The 17,230-nt window shown below is 40.8% G+C and overlaps 1 protein-coding gene across 7 annotated transcripts in view; it reads left to right on the forward strand.

Annotated features, from left to right (window-relative positions):
- The window catches only part of AGPAT3 (1-acylglycerol-3-phosphate O-acyltransferase 3), a 94,090-nt gene that overhangs the window by 34,206 nt on the left and 42,654 nt on the right, over positions 1-17,230 (forward strand). For 2 of the 7 annotated variants that reach the window (XM_055702369.1, XM_055702371.1), the window contains one exon: positions 8,416-8,537. The exons of 2 other annotated variants lie outside the window; for them this stretch is intronic. The gene's annotated coding sequence lies outside the window, so the exon portion shown is untranslated. Of the gene's footprint in view, positions 1-8,415; positions 8,538-13,588; positions 13,744-17,230 lie in introns of those variants that run through there. 3 more of the 7 variants (XM_055702374.1, XM_055702375.1, XM_055702372.1) reach the window with 2 other exon arrangements.

A 17,230-nucleotide genomic window follows, 5' to 3' on the forward strand; every position in this document is an offset into this window, starting at 1 on the left:
GAGATAAGAAATCTTTTATTGCCTGAGTACTTGGATGACCTGAGCTGTGGCAACAGGTTTTGTTGAAGTATGGTGCGTCCTGGAGTTGGGAGTGGTTGGTTTAACAGCTAACTCCCAAAGAGTCTTGAGGGTTTTTTGGGTGTTAGACAATTAGAAATACTTAAAGATGGCAGTTTTTAAGCATGAGTCTGAAGTGTTGCATCTAAGCAGAATGACAAAAAGATTATCCTGAGGAGTTTGCTTTCTGGGTTGATTGGTTGGTTTGGGTTTTGTTGGGTTTTTTTGTTTGTTTTAAGCACCTCTTTGAAACAGAGGAAACATTCCTCTCTGTATACTCATAATTCTTAGATTTGAATGGTTGGTGTGATGTACTTGTTGCAGTGCTTAGGTAGGTAGGATTCATAAAGCAGACTTTCCAGTAGATTATATTTTCTGGTAACCTTCATCAGAGATTCTGCTTTCTTTTTTTTTTTTTTTTTTTTTTTTGTAGACATAAAGGATTAAATATAGAACAGCTCAGGTGCTAAAAATAACCCCTTGCACTGACGTTTACTTTTTTTTTTCTTTAAAAGAGACCTTTTGGATATTTAGCAAGATGCTTCATATTCGCTCAGAATAATTTTGGTTGCAGTGATTTTGAGGGAGAGACAAGTCAGCTGATCTTAGAAAATAGCTTATTTTGGTTTGATTTGAGTGCGGTGTAGGAATAGAGCAGATGCCAAGGAAGAGACTTGATGTGGGTAATGGAATGAGAAGTTGATTTAATTACTGCAGCTGTAGAAGCTGGGCATTTACAATCTCAGAGATTAGAAAAATGCTTAGTTCTTGTTTATGGGTAAAAAAAAACAAACCCAAAAAACAAAGTATCTCGATCAAACCCTGAGAGATATAATGGATCTCACTGAAAAGGTGGTCCCTTGATAGGAAAGCTGCTCGCACTGAATGGCTTCAGTTACAGTCCAGGATATAGTAGTTCTAGTATCCTTTTAAGTGTGAGATGAAGGAGGAAGGAGGAATGCATGATCTTCCAAAGTTATCTAATCTTAGAAGATGAGATTTTCGTAGTGGGAGAATGATTTACTTCAAATGGATTTTGAAGTAATTCTCAATTTGCAGATGATCTGCTGTGAACATGACTCCTTGCACATAGTGGGCCACTTCATTACGTTCTGAGTAGTCCTTTGAGATCTGTGGTGTGAGAATGAACTGGTAAGTCAGCACATTTAAATCAGTTTGATTAGATTATTACTTCAGTGTCCTGTCATGTAGAACTTCAAAATTTATTACTTCAGTGCCACACTCCTGTATTTACAAACTGTGAACATGTTTCAGTATCCAGAAACATTGAGATCAGCCCAGGCAAGTGTGTGCTACCCACAGTCTGGTGCTGCCAGAAGTAAGTTGTGTGACACATGGGGAGGAAGGGGTTGGGGTTTTTCGGCATCTCGCAGGTTGTGCAGCACCAAGCATCCACTGGTTTATGGCAGTTGGAGCAGACCATTCCTGCAGCCCACCAGGTGTTTCAGGGCCATGACCACATCTCCCTTGCTAGCCATAGCCTCCCCTTCTCCAATGATGAGCCAGGAGCACATCACTTTGCCTTTCTAGTGGCATTGCTGTGGCTTCTTCTCCCTTTGGGCTTAATAACAGGTCAGATATAAATTGCAGTTTAGACCTAAAAATAGCTGGCACCTGCTTCAGTCATGCTGGGCCAGGGTGAGCTGGGGCCCTGCTGTGATCCGTGCCAGACCTGGGGCTGGGGTGAGCGAGAGCGGTCTGGTGAGGTTTTCTCAGCCTGTTACAGGTAGAGCAGCCCCAGCCACGGGGAGGAGCATGGACAGCCGCTTGTCAGGGTTGTTGGCTGGACTTCTGCAAGATTAATAAAACACCCATGCTATATCACCCCTTGATTGCAAGTATTTCCTTTTTCCTCTGCCGCGTGCTCTTCTATTTGCCCTGGATTTTTTCCTCTGCGCTTAACCAGTAATGTAGCAATTCATTCTCTTGCTGTGTTTGACCAAGACCAAGCTAGGACAATGTAAAGATAATGCATCCTCTTGGGAATTACATTGTTATTTTAGATTACAACTAGCTCAAGCTTCATCAGGCTTCTGGAAATCTATTATTTATGCATATTAATTTAAATGCTATTAAGATGGTATTAGAATTTTTTCCTTGGGTAAACAAGGGAAAAAATACATTAGTTCAAAGGTCTAGTGCACAGATTCTCTTGGAGAAGGTAAGCTAGGCCTTCTCTGCCTTGGCTGTTAGCTCTGCAGACTGTATTTTTATTTTTAATGCTTTTTTAGCCACTGTTCCTTGGAAAGCAGTATGCATATCTATAATTTCTTTGATATCTTGAGGAGCTGATGCATCCAAACTTACCACATTGTTCACTGCGAAATGGCTTCATCCATAACAAAGAGTGGGTTTTTTTTCTGAGGATATGGGTATATTTAACTGTTCTTTCCTTGTTTGTGCTACTGAATGAGATATAGCAAATTCAGCTAGTTTCACTGTTGCCTTATTCACATCTTACCTGCAGCAGTTCAGAATTTTAAAGCTTTCCTTATGCAGAATGGTAAGGGTTTTGGGCAGGGAGTAAAGTTTTAATTAGTTCAGTTTCTTTATAATAGACTATTTCTAACATGCTATTCACTTTTAGTAAATTTATTAACTAGATTGCTGTTCTAGATCCTTTATTTCACTTGTATTTGAATTATGAATACTGAATAAACAGAAATATGTGTAATTAGTTTAGTCTAACCCAGGGGGAGTAAAATAACTACTGAGAAGGAGGATCCCTCGGCTACAAGTAGCTGCCACGCAGGCTTGTGCCCAGCACTACGATGTGGCTGTCTTCTGCCATTTGCTGGTGCTAGCACTGGTAGCAGTAGGTGCTTTGCAACCAGCCTTCAAGCTTCCAAGTTATCCAGCATCAAGGCAGAGCATGAGGTGGACAACAGTGTCCTGATTTTGGACAGTGAGGCAGATAAGGGACAGTGGTGGAGAATATTTTTAACCAAGCCTGCTTGACTCATGACCCTGGTGGCAGTATCTTGCTAAAAGGGTCTTAATGTGGACAGGGAAGGGGTGGGGGGATGTATGTGCTCAGTTCAAGGAGAAGATGTGGGTCTGGCGTGCTGGGCACATACAGGTTGCTGCGAGTTTTAATCCTGATGTGACTTAACAGTACACCTATAAGTTTTCATTTTGGAGCCTTACAATTCGAGGCCAGTAAAGGAAAGGTATTTCTGCCAAAGACTTGCTGCAATTCTCAAATCCCGATAGGTAACTCCTTCCTTTTAACTTCATCTGTAAATTCCAAAGTAAATGATTGATTTGGAGTACCTAGAAAGTTTGGTTATGGAAGATCAGAGCATGAAAGTTAGTGATCAATTGCTTCTCGTTACTGGGTAATTATGAAGAATTGTGTTTTGGGATTTTTCTTTTTCCCTGATGAGGCAATTTAAAGACCTACAGCTCTAAAAGCTATCTATAACTCTACTGCACACCAAAGAAAACATCAGAGTAATGGGATAAAAGCTTGCATAGCCCCAGCTGTGCAATGGAGGCTTCCCCTGGAGTGCAGTGCAGGGAGCCTTAGCCCCAGGGTTTGGGGCAGGGGACAAAATGAAGCTGGCAGAGGACCGCTGTAGTGAAAGGAATGTGCTGTTATGAAGGTTGGCCAGAGGAAATCAGTGGAGGGTGTTCGCAACTGTTCTGGGTTTTTTTAGGCTTACAAAGTGGAAGGAGGAGGGAAATGAGGAAATTCAGAAAAAGACTATTGCAGTGTTTAAAAGAAAAAATATCACTGGAATTACTCTGAACATGACAGATGTTATATATTGTTGTAGGAAAAAACTATGTTTACAATTAACCATTTAGAAAAATAATTTAGGTCCTTTTTCAGAGCTTACTTCTTCCCAGAAGCCAGCAGATGAGCTTGCATCAACATTCAAGATGTATTAAACAATTTAATTTCATTAATAACCAACTAAAACCCAAGCACAAGGAAATACAGAAACCTTGCCTGAGCCTACTCAAATTCCCCTCTTCTATGCTGTTTTTTTTTTTATTTAGGCCTTTAATCAGGGGTAACTCATGGCAAAACCTCAGAGGTAAGTAGTCTCTAAGAAGCTGCAGATAAATTATTAGGTTTCTGCAGAGTAAAGCTGCCTGGACTGTAACTGCAGTAACATTTCCCAGGACAGTGTGCGCTTACTTTTTCTGACGGCCATTCCTCCATCAACTTTGGGTTATCATAGGGAAGATGGTCTTTAGGCAACGGATTGAGCTGTGGGTCAAGCAAATAATCAGCAGACTCAAGAAGACTGAAACTTCCTATGGTGAGGAAGAAAACTGACTGGAAAATGGTTTCAGTAGTTTTAATACATATTACTAAAAAAACCCTGCAAAAAAAACAAAAAAACAAAAAAAAGAAACAAAAAAAAGAGAAGGGAATTGAATGTTCCCTGTGTGAGTGCTGAAGGCAAAGTTGTATGTGTCCACTTTTGAATCTTGTATGTCTTAAATGTTGGAGGTCTGCGAATATTTTCAAAGCTGTGGTATCAAAGTAGCTAAAGGAGACAGTTTTGGAGGTTATCATATTTAATTCAATGCAAGAGAGAAACTGTTTAAGTGTTTAAAGGCATGCACTTGCATTAGTATTTAATTGGAGGACTTTTTGAAATTGAAAAATACATGTGTACTTAAATGTACTCTTTCTATCCTCAATGTATTGCCTAAATCTGTTTGTTCAATCTTAAAAGACATCAGAAAAGGAATTCTATACAACTTGCAGTTTCCAGTTAATAGTTTTATATATACACACACACACACATATATATCTGTACACACACATAAGTATTTTTATAAAAGTGGGGAAGACGAGGATCCTAAATGGGAAGAGCTGCTTTCTCTGTCTTTAGGACTCAAGTACTTCTTACTCAGGCACCAGCACAATAAACAGCATCAGACCAAAACTTGCTTTCAAATCCTGTTCTCTTCCATAACAGTACCCTACTGTGCTTCAATATCAAACCAGAAATTACTCTCCTACCAGTTGCAGTGTTTCATTCTGGGAACTTCGACCTCAGTTTTATCAGTTCTAGTAAAATCTCTGCATGAGAGATGCTATACACAGACATTGAAAAATCAGAGATCCCTTTGACAGGCCATGAAGGCAGCGTTCAAAAACCACTTCCAAGACCAGAGAACGTACTTGTTCCAAGGAGCAGCTTAGTTTGAGTGATGCAGTTTGATGAACAGAGCATGCCACAGTTCAGTTCTACAGATCTCTTTCTTGTAAGATTTTGGGAAGCAGGATGAGGCACTATGCATGGCTTGCTCAGCTTTTTCTAATGCACACTTTTTATTGCCGTAGTTGCATGTGAGGACTTCAATGTAAACAAAATGGCTAGCATTATTATTTTAAATTAGGAGATATTTGTTCACCTTTTAGGTGTGCAGGAAGATTGTGGTAACTATTTACACTTTCCCCTATAAATCAGCTTCCCCCTTCCACCCCACCCTGATAGCTCACGCTGCATGTACCATCTTCCTCCACCAGCACTGAGAGCTGAACCAGCTGCTTTTGGTGACAGTTGTATAGACCCTTCAATGCATGTTTAGATGCGACAGTTACAAAAATGGTTGGAGCTGTAGGAAGTGTAGTGTGTCATAGTGTCCTTCTCATAACAAGGGCCTCCTTAGAGCACATAGGTTTGTCAATAAAAGCTTCTCCCAGAGCTTTGCTGTTGTGAGAGGCTCCAGCCTAAACTTATTCCTGGCCAATTGATACCTGTTTCTTCTGGCATCAGCAGCCTTTTTTGGCTCAAATTGTTTATTTTCCTTCCTAGTGGTTACCTTTACTGTCTTACAGGGAGCAATTGCATCCTCTGTAAATCCCCCTGGATCCCCCTCCTGTGCGTCCTGGTCTCCATGCGTGCTGTCAGTGCTGGAAATCTTCCTTCAGCCTCCCGTGTTTCTAGTGCCTCTTTTTTTGTACACAGGCAACCTCTCTTGTGCTGTATTCCAGATGGGATTTTAGCAGTGCTCCTTATGTAGTTCCCTGTACTTCCTATCTCTGTTGGAAGCGTTTCTCTGAATATGTCCCGGTATTGCATCTGTGTTTTTTACAGCTGCATCTCAACAGTGACTTACAGCCATTCTGTGCTAGGATGGGCTAGCGTGTCCAGGCCCTTCTGGTCCAGGCACTGATCATCCTCCAGTGTTTAGCTGCAGCTTGTTCATTTCGTCTATGCAATTGTGCATTCTGTATTAGTGACTTTATCCCACTCTTACGGCTCCAGTCTTTAAGGCCATGGTGCCTGTTGTATAGCAACTCAATACACCTTCATGTTCAAATTGCTTCCCAATTTTGTCGTCTGCTTGGTTTTTGTATGCAAGCCATTAATCAATGAAGCAGAAGACTGATTGCTGGGGTTTGTTTAGTAGCTTTAGTAACTTTATTTTCATTAGTAACTTTGAAGGTGTCTGCCACTTTTTCTTCCTATGTTGTCTGTCACCATCTTTTGGGCAAGGTCTTTACTGCTGTCACACTTCCTCTACTGGTCTCCAACTTTGCATGTTTAATGTGAAACCACATGGAAAAGTATTTAATAAAGTTTGTTGAAAATCCAGATAGCTGAGACTAACTTATTTGAATAAACTCCCTACGGCAAACCTGCTGTGTCCTGACGTCTTTGTAGCTTCACATCCTTACTCTTGTCAGTCTGCTGAAATCTTATGTGCTGTTGGTGAGTTCTGCAGCCTTTCTTCTATGCAGCAAGTCAAACCAGATCATAAAAGTACTGGCACTAAAGTCTTGAAATTAATCTACGTCGTCCGCCCTTATAGAGGTGGTTCTCTATTGGTTTGAATATAGTTGACTTTTAATTGAGTGTTGAGCAATTGCATGTGTTGTTTTTGTTGGACAGTTTTGAAGACAGTTTAAAAAGGTGGTGAGTATTTAAAATACTTGCCTGGTCATATGTTTTCCTTTTCTGTAATGGCAGCGGTGGAAGATGCTTTAGGTTCCAAAAAGCAGCAGATGTGTTCTGACATAAAACTGGCCTTGGGCAATGTGCCAGCTCGAGGGACTGGCAGCCAGTGATGTCATTAACTGTATACAGACCTGAAGTGGAGCTGGATGGGTGGTAGCTAGCTGAATGGCTAACTGGCACTTCCTAGTATGGTTTGGTTTAAACAACGTGTTTACACAAAGTTTTCTGAAGTAGTTTGGAATTGAGCGGTTTTCAAATTGTATGATATCCAGGGTAAATATGTATGGTATGAACCAATATGCCTGGTCTCTATTTCTGTTCCTTTGATAACGCGGTCACAGAATTCTTCTAAGTGTCTGAATTACTCGGTACTGGTTACATCCCATGGTAGATACCTGCTGGGGCATCCTAATAGCTACCTACATTTTCCTGTAGACCTTATGTCCTGGTTAAAATAAGTTGTAAATGAAGTAATCTGTGGGAGAAGGGCATTTTTTGTTCTTGCAGCTTTAAACTTTGCTAAAGGTAGTGGTAGGTTAAAGAAATGCTTTCTATTACGTTTTTGTGATACATCTGACTTGTTGAGCAGATGTTTGAAGAATATCTTTTTTTCTTCAGTGTTTTGTTTTTAAGGAAAAAAGGGTTTGCAGTCTGGTAAATCTGAGTTTCTTTGCGGGTTTTCTTTTTTTGAAGTTTGGTTTATAGATTTCTGCCCAAAATTTCAATGGTGTTAGGCTTGTGAAATTAGATAACAGGCTTTAAGCAAGCCACCTCTGGGTAAAGCACATCTCTAATTACTGAGACTAAATTATGTGGAAAGTGAGCTTGTGTCTGAAGTAAATCTCCAGTTCAGTAATCTAAAATTAAATAATGATTAACTTAATTGCTTCAGGATCATAAAACCATTCTTGATACAATATAGGGATTAAGTGTGTGTTTTGAGAGTGGATAATTGCTTCTACTTCATTTTCAATAACTTCTATCAAGATGAATATTTATAGGTATAAGAAATACCTTTTGTTAATGCTGATTAGTAAAGCTAGGAAAAGTAGGCTGGTTCTTGAGCATGCAAACCCTTTCTCTGCTCTGAACAGAAGCTGCAGTTTCTCTACTAAATACAAATTGAGAACACTTGCTTTTAATTTCATAGATGTGTGCCAGTTAGACCCTCTGAAAGCAATAGTAGTTAGTACCTGTGGAGCAGTGTAGTATCCGTACAGGGGAAGAAGGATTAAGTAGGTTTTTTCCCCCCAGAGAAAAGAGAAAGATGGCCAGTATTATATAAGAGGAGTTTGAGTTAAAGAATTTGTGACCTGGCTTAGCAGCTGCATGTTATTTGCATTGTATTTTGCTTCTAAACAAAATATTTTTACCATCATTCATTGAAGAATGTCTTTTTTGCTTATAGGCAAATGAAAAAGCAAATCTCTTGAAACATAAACAGTGGTACTTCCCTGGAGGAAGGAGGTGAGGATTCTCCTGTTGCTCTGAGTGTTGCCAGGTGCCAGAAGGTGGTCCCCAGTGGTGGTGGTAAGAAAGAAATCTTCCCCCACATTTCTGTATTTGTTTTGTCTGTAGCAATAAGATGCTTTTAGGAAAAAAATGCGGGTGCAAATCCTGTTCTTTTCATAGAGCTGTATGAGTTGCTGGGAGAGGCATCAAAAGTCTCCCACTCTGTGAATTTTAATTTAGGGACGAAACCAGCACTTCAGATCGTTGCTTGCTGTAGTGTTCTCTCTCCTGTTCTCTCCTGTATGCTGTTATCAGTTGTTAGTCATTGTAGCAAAAAGTTAACCACAAATAAACCTCCAGAGGACTCTAGAAATACTTAACTATTATGTCCCCCCTAAATGTAGAAGGGGAACTGTGCCTTTACAGTGCTTTGAGGACCTTCTTTACAAATTTCTTAGAAATCTCTTGAATGCTGACTCTGGGGTCATCTTAGGCTGCCTTTAATATAAACATCCTTAAATACTGTCCAGTAACCAAATATGAAAATGTTAAGTTGTAGCAGCAAACTTTCTTCTTTTTGCCCTTTTTTGTAGTGTCTCCTACAAACAGTGATAGCAAAAGTGGGAAGCTGATGAGACCCCACTGAACAGGGTTTTTCCAGGACAGGATCTTAAAACCCCAGAGTGGTCAGTGTCAAATGTTGACATTTTAATGATGGTCTCTGATACCCTGCCCCTTCATGGGCTATTAGTAGCTTTATTTTTTTTAATAGGAAAGTAATTTAATCTTGGTGATTTTGTGAAGACCCAGTGTGTTGCTTTAGTATTCTAATAACCTTTTAAGGCCTGTTATAGGACAAGTAGTCTTCCAAGAAACTTGCATTTCTGTGAGCTGTTTCTCAAAGCTCTGATTCATAGGGCAGTTCATGCTGGATCGGCCACTGTCTGTGTTCAGGGCATGTATTCTGACCCCATGCAAAGTTACATCCCTTTTGAAGATATACACTTTCCTACTATAGAGGAAGATAAAGCATTTAGCCCTGATCATATAGGCAAATAACCACTCTCTGCGAGCTCCAAATATTCCTGGATCAGAATTTTACCCCCTAAATTAGTTACTGCAGCTGAAATCTGGTTAATGCTGACCATCTACAGCTTTGGTGGGTAGAGGGTGACCCAGCAGGTTGATTCTTGAAAGTAGCCTTGTTACAGTGTCATGGTGACCAGCTACTTTCAGAACTGGTTCTGCAAAATGCTTTTGCCCAGACTCAATACCATTGATGGAAGAGCGGTATCCCAGACATACACAGAAGCCTGGTTTTATGTGTTTGCTGTTTTGTAGCATATTTTTTCAGCTTACTGCAATTTTTGCTTTTCTTCTTTGTGTCTAAGGCCTAAGGAGCTAAAATATACTTGGGGGCAGGATTTTATCAATTGTGAACAGCTCTTGAATTTTCCAACTTTGCTTCTGTTCAGAGAAGAGAGAACTTGGGCTTCTCATACCCAGGCTTGTGGGCTACCAAGCCTGGTGCCTGTGCCCCTCATGTAGTCCATACCTGGGTGTCTTATCTCGGGTTGCTAGAACTTGCAAGGAGGGATAATCTGAAAATGAAATGTTCCGAGTGAAACAAATGGCCATGCTGGAAGCTGCATCAGTTTGAATAATCTCGTGAATAATTCCTTTAGCCTTCACCTTCTTGATTGCTTAGATGAATCCTGAGCAGGTTGATACATATTGATATGGATTAGAGAAGTTGTACTGAAAGCTTTTCATAGTCCCAGTGGATGCTGCTTCTGTGGAACAAATCCCCATTTCAGGAACCAAAGCACAACTGGTACCAACAGGCACACAGTTGGGGAGATCAGGGACTGAGTTGCGGGGAGGCCAAATTACAACAGCACTTACTATAGCAGCCATCCCTTCCTGCTGGAGTTTATGCGTAGGCAGTCTCTATAGGTATCATGTGCTGCTGTTGTCCTTATTGTGTGTCTTCATGAGGGGATTTTTCTTTCTTAGACTTGCCAGTGTTACAACTGTTACAAGAATTTGTAACAATTGTTGGAAGATTCAGTTTTCATATAAAATTAGTTAGGGGCCACAGAGAGGAAAAAAAAAAAATCATCTTTGCAAAGCACTTGTGGACATAAAGGGTCCAGCAGGCTAGACCAAAAAGCAGCTCACGAATACCGTCATTAATAGCAGTCACAATTTAAAGAGTTTTCTATAGTTCAAGCAAGGAAAAATGTAAAGTGCATTGGAAAATGGGTTACATTCGCTGTTTTCATACTTACCAATGTGGAGGCTGTGCCAACAGGCTCTTTCAAAGCCTGTAAGACAGAGGCCTCTTCGCTGTCAGACTGATGTTCTGAAAAGCTGCTACCTGAGATATGATCCCTGCTGTTAGTCTGATGCAGCGTGGTTCTTAAGCTTAGAGTCACTTTTGCACAACATGTGGAAATAATGTTCTCTCCTCTGTTTTTGATAGTGCACTGAGTTGGGACACTGAAAATGTGAAAGGACTAGTTTTCCTTGGTAGTCTAGAAACGCTTGAGAAGGTCTGGGTGTGTTAAGGTGTGTTGTGGCATGGAACACTTCTGAGAAAGTGTTGCTTTGAACTCTTTCAGGATGGGGCAAATATTGTTTCCAAGTCCTTCACTGTAGTATGTTTCCTCTGACTACAGAGCCTATGTATGAGACGGGTACCAGAAGACTGGTTCTCCTTGTTGTGACTTTTATTTGGAAGAAACAAGCATAACAACTGTGTTCTGTGAAGCAGTGAATCTTCTTGATCTTTGAAAACACTCAGACTGTGCCCCACTAAGCTTTCTTCCCCAGAAATCTTAGGGGAAGAGCAGCTTTATCAGATGATGCTGGCTATGCTTGTGCCTGGGACTCAGTGCTGTTCAGCTCTGTCAGGGTGGTCACAGTTCTGGGACAGCACAGGAACCACTTCCAGCTGGGGGTATTAGCTGGTGGAAATCAAGGACCAGGGACCTATAAACTGGATCTCCTAGGGATGGTTATTTTGAGAGGAAAAAATAATCCAAATTAAAAGTGCTTTACAAGAAGCTGTAATGTAATTTACCCTTACTTTTATAATTGTTTTAAAAATGTCAGTGTTGCTGTGGGAGCAGTCCTTTTCATATGTGTTTTTAAGTTGTGAAGGCCACACGTTCAGGGCCTTTGACAGTATTTTCCAAAACAACTGAAAGTACAGATGGGAATACAAACGCTCTTACAGCATGTGTTTCGGGATGGTGATACTATGCTTCACTAGCAAGGCCAGTTTTGTATCAGGGGTTCACTTGCCCAATCTCTATGCCTGTGTCTCCCTTCCTTTTAAGAGGGAGCCTCCCTTTCCACCGTGGTTGTGGCGTTCAGTTTAATGGGAGAAGTAGCCTCCTGATGCACAAGAGTGGCTTGGCCTGAGACAGAGGATTTTGAGCTCAGTCAGCCCAATATATTTGTGATTGAAAATGGCTGGCAAACAAAGGACACCCCTCTAAGAACAAGCCTCTCTCTTGCTGCGATGTAAGAAGAAGAACAGAGAGGAGGAAGCTCAGCACAGTGTGAGCTGGTGATGCAGCTGCTGGGCTATTGTAGCAGCTGCTGGTGCCATAGCGTGGCAAAGAATGGGTGTACGTGGCAGAGCTGGCTGGAGCGTGGGCTGCTTACCTGCACCTCAGGACCTGGCTGCAGCGTCTCTTTTGCAGGTGTCTTCTGGATAGCTGTCAAGGCAGATACTCCTTCCCCCGACTGTGTGAGCTTTTGCCTTGTTTAGTAAGAAATCTTGTTTAGTAAGAAAATGGGTACTTTGGATCTCTATTGCAATATAGTAGCAAAATACCTAAGCATCTCCTTGTGTAGTTGTTTTTCCTGTACTGAAGATATAGCAATGCCACTTGCTATTGTCATGTGTGCCCCAGAAGGAAAACATCTTCACTGTTTATGACTGTGGGCCAGCCGTAGTGCTGGGACATAACAAACTTACAGCCCAGTTGCAGGTGCTGCTGTGTCAAGGCTGTTCATCCCTCTGTGCTTACCACTACCAATTTGTCAGCTTTGCTAGGTTAGCTGTTCCCCTGGTGTCTACCAAAATTATCTATTTGCTAAAAAAATTCTACACAAAAATTAAAAAAAAACAAACAACCAAAACAGTTTAGCTTAAGATATATCTTGTTGATACAGACCTGGGATGAGTAATAACTGTAAAAGCAGTTACATAAGCAAACCACAGGACATGCTGACCTTAAGTGTGAGATAAGTGAGCCTCTAGCAGCACCTAGGAGTAGGGACTTGTGCACACTAAGTCGAACCAGGCATAGGATAAGCTCCCAGTTGCCTGGAAGTAATGAACTTTGTTGCAGAAAAATAATTGAAACATCACTGCATTAATAAGAAGTATTACAGGTATTTCCAAAATCTGGTTTATAATAGTAAAGGTAAAAGGAATTTAAATAGAATGAATCAAAAGTGATTCATGTTTAATGGGCTTGAAAGTGAACAACACAGGCTGCAGACTCGAGAAGCCTTTATACATTGCTGAGTAAATAGCACGAAGGTTCTTGTTACATGTCTTTGTTGGAGAAATATTGATTGTTTTAGATTAGTTCTGGTAGTTAGACCAGTCTGCTTGTTTGTTTATTTTAAATGAAGCTAGCTTGGTTTGGTAGGCTCATTGTCTATAAATATGTCCTATATTAACACATTGCATTGAACTGCACACAGTTTTTGATATCCTTGAATATCTGATCTTTTTGGCGTATAATTGCAGATGAGCTTAAGGGTTATTCTGGCACATAAAAATGAATCGTAAGAGCATAAATACTGCTTCTCGAACCATTACTCTGCTTGACTGAGGAGCTTTTGAAGAGCAGTGCCAAGCTAGTAGTGGTGACATCCAGAATTAGAGTATGGCACACAGGCTCTTTTGAATATGAGGCCTTGGTACAATAAACACCTCTGTTTACTAATTGGCTTCTAATTTTTCACATGATGGGGACCAGTTTTGACTTGGCAGTTGAGTTGTTCTGAAATGCTGCAAGCTCCAAGAGAAACTCGCGATTTCCCATTTCACACTTCTTTCAGTATTTTCTTTCAGAAAACAGCCTCTGCTCCCATGATCTTGTGCATCTCTGGCAGGAGTGGAAATGATACAGTGGAACGTACAGAGATGTGGAAATTTCCATGTAGACATCTGCCCACCTGGCTTGGGTTATAATCACTAAGAAATCTTCTGTGGTTAGATTAGTATCTGTGCTGTGGCACCTGTGGAACTGAGAAGGTACAGTGTCAGAATTTTTTTTAATGTCCTTTTTCCTACAATCGGGTGTAGTTTACATGAGATGATGATAAAAAGAGCAGAGAGCATCTGTGAAAACTCCCATACTTTTGCTATCAGTTGTGGAGCAGCCCTTATGCAAAGTAGCAATCTGCATTTTGCTGGTGCAAGGGAAGCATGCATTTCTAGTGGGCTAGTCATTTCAAGGATCCCTGCAGCCTTCAGTGAAAGGATATTTAGGTCACCTCCCTCTCAAACGTTGCGTTAAAAGGCTACTGTTCAGAAGCTGAACAAATGAAACTAAATTGCAACAACCCTAACCAGTCCTGGATTTCTGATCTTTGTTGGCAAGATCTTTCAAAGACTGTGTGTGTTACCATGAAGGGTTCCCTGCTCTGCAGAATTCATAATGGTTTGAGTTAACAATATATGCTACAAGAGGCCTATTTTAGCAATAGGACACCAAGCTAGCAGGAGATGGAAGATCTTAAGAAATGGGGAAATCTTAGATGTTTCTTTTCAGGTCTTTCTCTTATGTGGATTTTGAAAATACATGGGCTGTATGCAGAGTGGCTGCTGTTCAGTTTCCCAGCTGAATAGCCAACAGCAGCCTGGATTTCAACAATAATCAGACTTCCCACTTAGAAGTTCATTTTTTTTGAATGGGTGAGATATTGTATTTGTAAAGAGTTAAGGTTGTAACTTACGAAGATTTCACCAAGTGCAAAAGTGCACATTCACATGCATGCAGTTCAACTTTGTGTTCAAAAAGTGGTCTTTTTGTAAGAGAGAAGGGTTTTTTCTTTTTGTGGTGGTTGGCTTGGGAGATTTGGGTTTTTTCCCTTGCTGTCTGGAGAGGCACAGGTGTTCCATTTACACTGAAAAGTGTGGTGTATGGCTGCTGCCAGTACTGGTATTCAGGCCAGAAGGGGCTGGTGTGATCTTGTCTGAAAATGCAGAACAAAAAACTTAGTCTGGCATGTATTGTTTTTGCTATCAGTCTGCTTGATAGTCTGCTCTATCATTTTAGAAAAACACCTGCTTTTGTGTATATGCAAAACGAGATCTGACCACAAGGATAATTATGAATTCAGACTGATAACAGCCTTGTGAAATATTTGTCAGTGAAATAATCCCAAAGAAGTATAGCTGTTGTGTTTAGGTAAGAACACACTGCTGATGGCAGCCAAGGTGACAGGAAAGAGAATAAAAGCTGAATCCTGTACAAGGAAGAAGCAGGGTGATGTGGGCCCCAGCTCTGCTGTACGGTTCTGCCTTTCTTGCTTTCTTACCCTTTGGATTTTGAATAGCAGACTGCACACAGCACTGTACGAAGCAGCATTGCCGTGAACATCCTCTGCCACCACTGGATCGAGCTCCCTGGTGCAGTTCACGCTGCCAGTATGGCTCGTGGGAGCTGACTGAGGAAAAGTTTGGTTGTGTTCCTGTTGGTTTTCCAAGCCACATTTTTTCACCTATTATTCTTTCCTGAATGCAAAACTATGGAGTTTTACCTTAAGCTGCCTTGGTGACAGTCAGTCACCCAGTAGAATGCCTACTGCTTCTGGTTTTAGTGGTTTTACTTCTCTCCCTGTCTTCCCTGTGGTGGAGATCTTTCAAACTCAGGTAATTCAGGAAACGGTGGCTGTCATCTTGCTTCCCCCTGCACGTGATCCCCACCTCTCTCATGGGTTGAACCCAACTTCCACCTGGGTGGAAGTGCAGACTTCCTATAAAGAAATGTTTAGAGGAGGTATTGTTGTCCATGTGACAGATGTCAGTCTGGTGACAGTAGGCTGGTTGGTCGTTCTCACTTGTCACAGATCTGTCAAGAAGACTGGGGACCATAAAGTTACAATTGAGTGGCATATATTCTGCTTCTCAGTTATCTTCTAGAGCAGCCTTTCTCCATGGCTGGTGAAGTGTGAGCAGTTAGCGGTTTGGAGGTACGTTTGTAGGGTGAAATAATGCAAATGCTTTTCTGGGGAATTTCTGGATTTAGTATAGCAGAGTGCTTGCAGGGGAAAACTTACCTGCTGCGTCTCCTCTGTTTTGCAGCTGTGATTCTTAGAGTGTGGATAACTCTGGTATCATCTGGGGCCTTTGCTTTACTGTGTCATTCATTTATTTAATAATAATTTTATTTAAGCTTTTCCATCTTGGCAGTACAGACTGTGGTTGCAAATGCTGGAGCAGAAGCATGGGTCGTGAGCAAGTAGAGCCAAAGTGCAAAGTCTCGCATCCGTCTCCTAGCCTGCCTCAGGAGAGGGTAGGAGGGAGGTGGTGGGTTTGCTATAGGACGGCCCCAAGACCCTGCTTGCTTCTGCCAGGTCACTTGAACTGGTGCTCACGTGTTACTGTGGATGCAGTCATAGAATAAATCATATTGCTGCTCTTTTGCAGAAAGTAGTGTTTTATGCCTACAACTTAAAGCAGCTTGGCACTTCTTGGAAGATAGACTTCTAATTTCTTCCCAGTTAGTACACAGTACTTCAAAGAAAAGCTTTGAACTTGGGTAGGGGCTTGTAGGCATGCATATGGTGTTTGCTGAGACTTCATTTAGCAGCAGTCAGAAGCTTCTTGTTCAGCCACAGCACATTTGCATGTTGACACATCTCCTGGTTGGCGCTCTGTTTCTTATGTTTGAGGGTTGATTTTCCGCATAATTTTCCATCCAGAAAGCAAAGTATATCATTCTTCTTATAACACTTATCTCAGATGATTGCAGATGAGACTTTTTTTGTTTATCCTTTATTTTGCATCCCTGCTTTAACAAGTAAGAAAACCGTGCCACAAAGCATTTTCCAAATTCACACAATCCATCTAGGAGATGGGTACTTAAGTTTCATGGCTTGGTGTGTGGATGTGCTTACACTCCTGAAATTTCTTTTGTAGTTATTTTTATCTGAATACAAAGGATGAATTCCCACTTGCCTTGAAAATTCAGCCACTTGGAGTGAAGAGGAACATTTTGTCTAGTGTTAGAAATAGGTAGACACTACTGAAGTTTTTCTTAATCATCAGAGACAAAGACTGGCAACATTATATAATTATGTAACATTGATCTATTCAATACAAGTGGCCTATTACTCAAATAATTCTGTACTATAGGGCTTCTGTTAGATAACTCCTTTTCTGTTTGTTATGTAAGGGGTGGTATTATAGAATCAGTGTTTGAATACCAGCACTGTAATTTTAGAATAGCTTTTATAATAGAAATACCAAGAATGCCAAGTAAGCCTTGCTCCAAATACAATTATTGCAATACCCTAATTAATTTTTTTTTTCAAATGAGGCTTCTTGAGAACTGCTGCTTTGGTTTTGCATTTTATTTACAAAATCCCAAGGCTGTCCTGTGCCTAGTCATATTCCATTATATGCATTTTCTGTAAAAAATATTTTGCACTGCATAAATGTTGATTAGCAGTCTTGAAAACTGGTGACTGAGCTTCATCTGCAAAAACATTTCAAGTACCAGTTTACAGACTTT

This window comes from Falco cherrug, chromosome 2 (assembly GCF_023634085.1).
Source record: "Falco cherrug isolate bFalChe1 chromosome 2, bFalChe1.pri, whole genome shotgun sequence".
Taxonomy (NCBI): Eukaryota; Metazoa; Chordata; class Aves; order Falconiformes; family Falconidae; genus Falco; species Falco cherrug.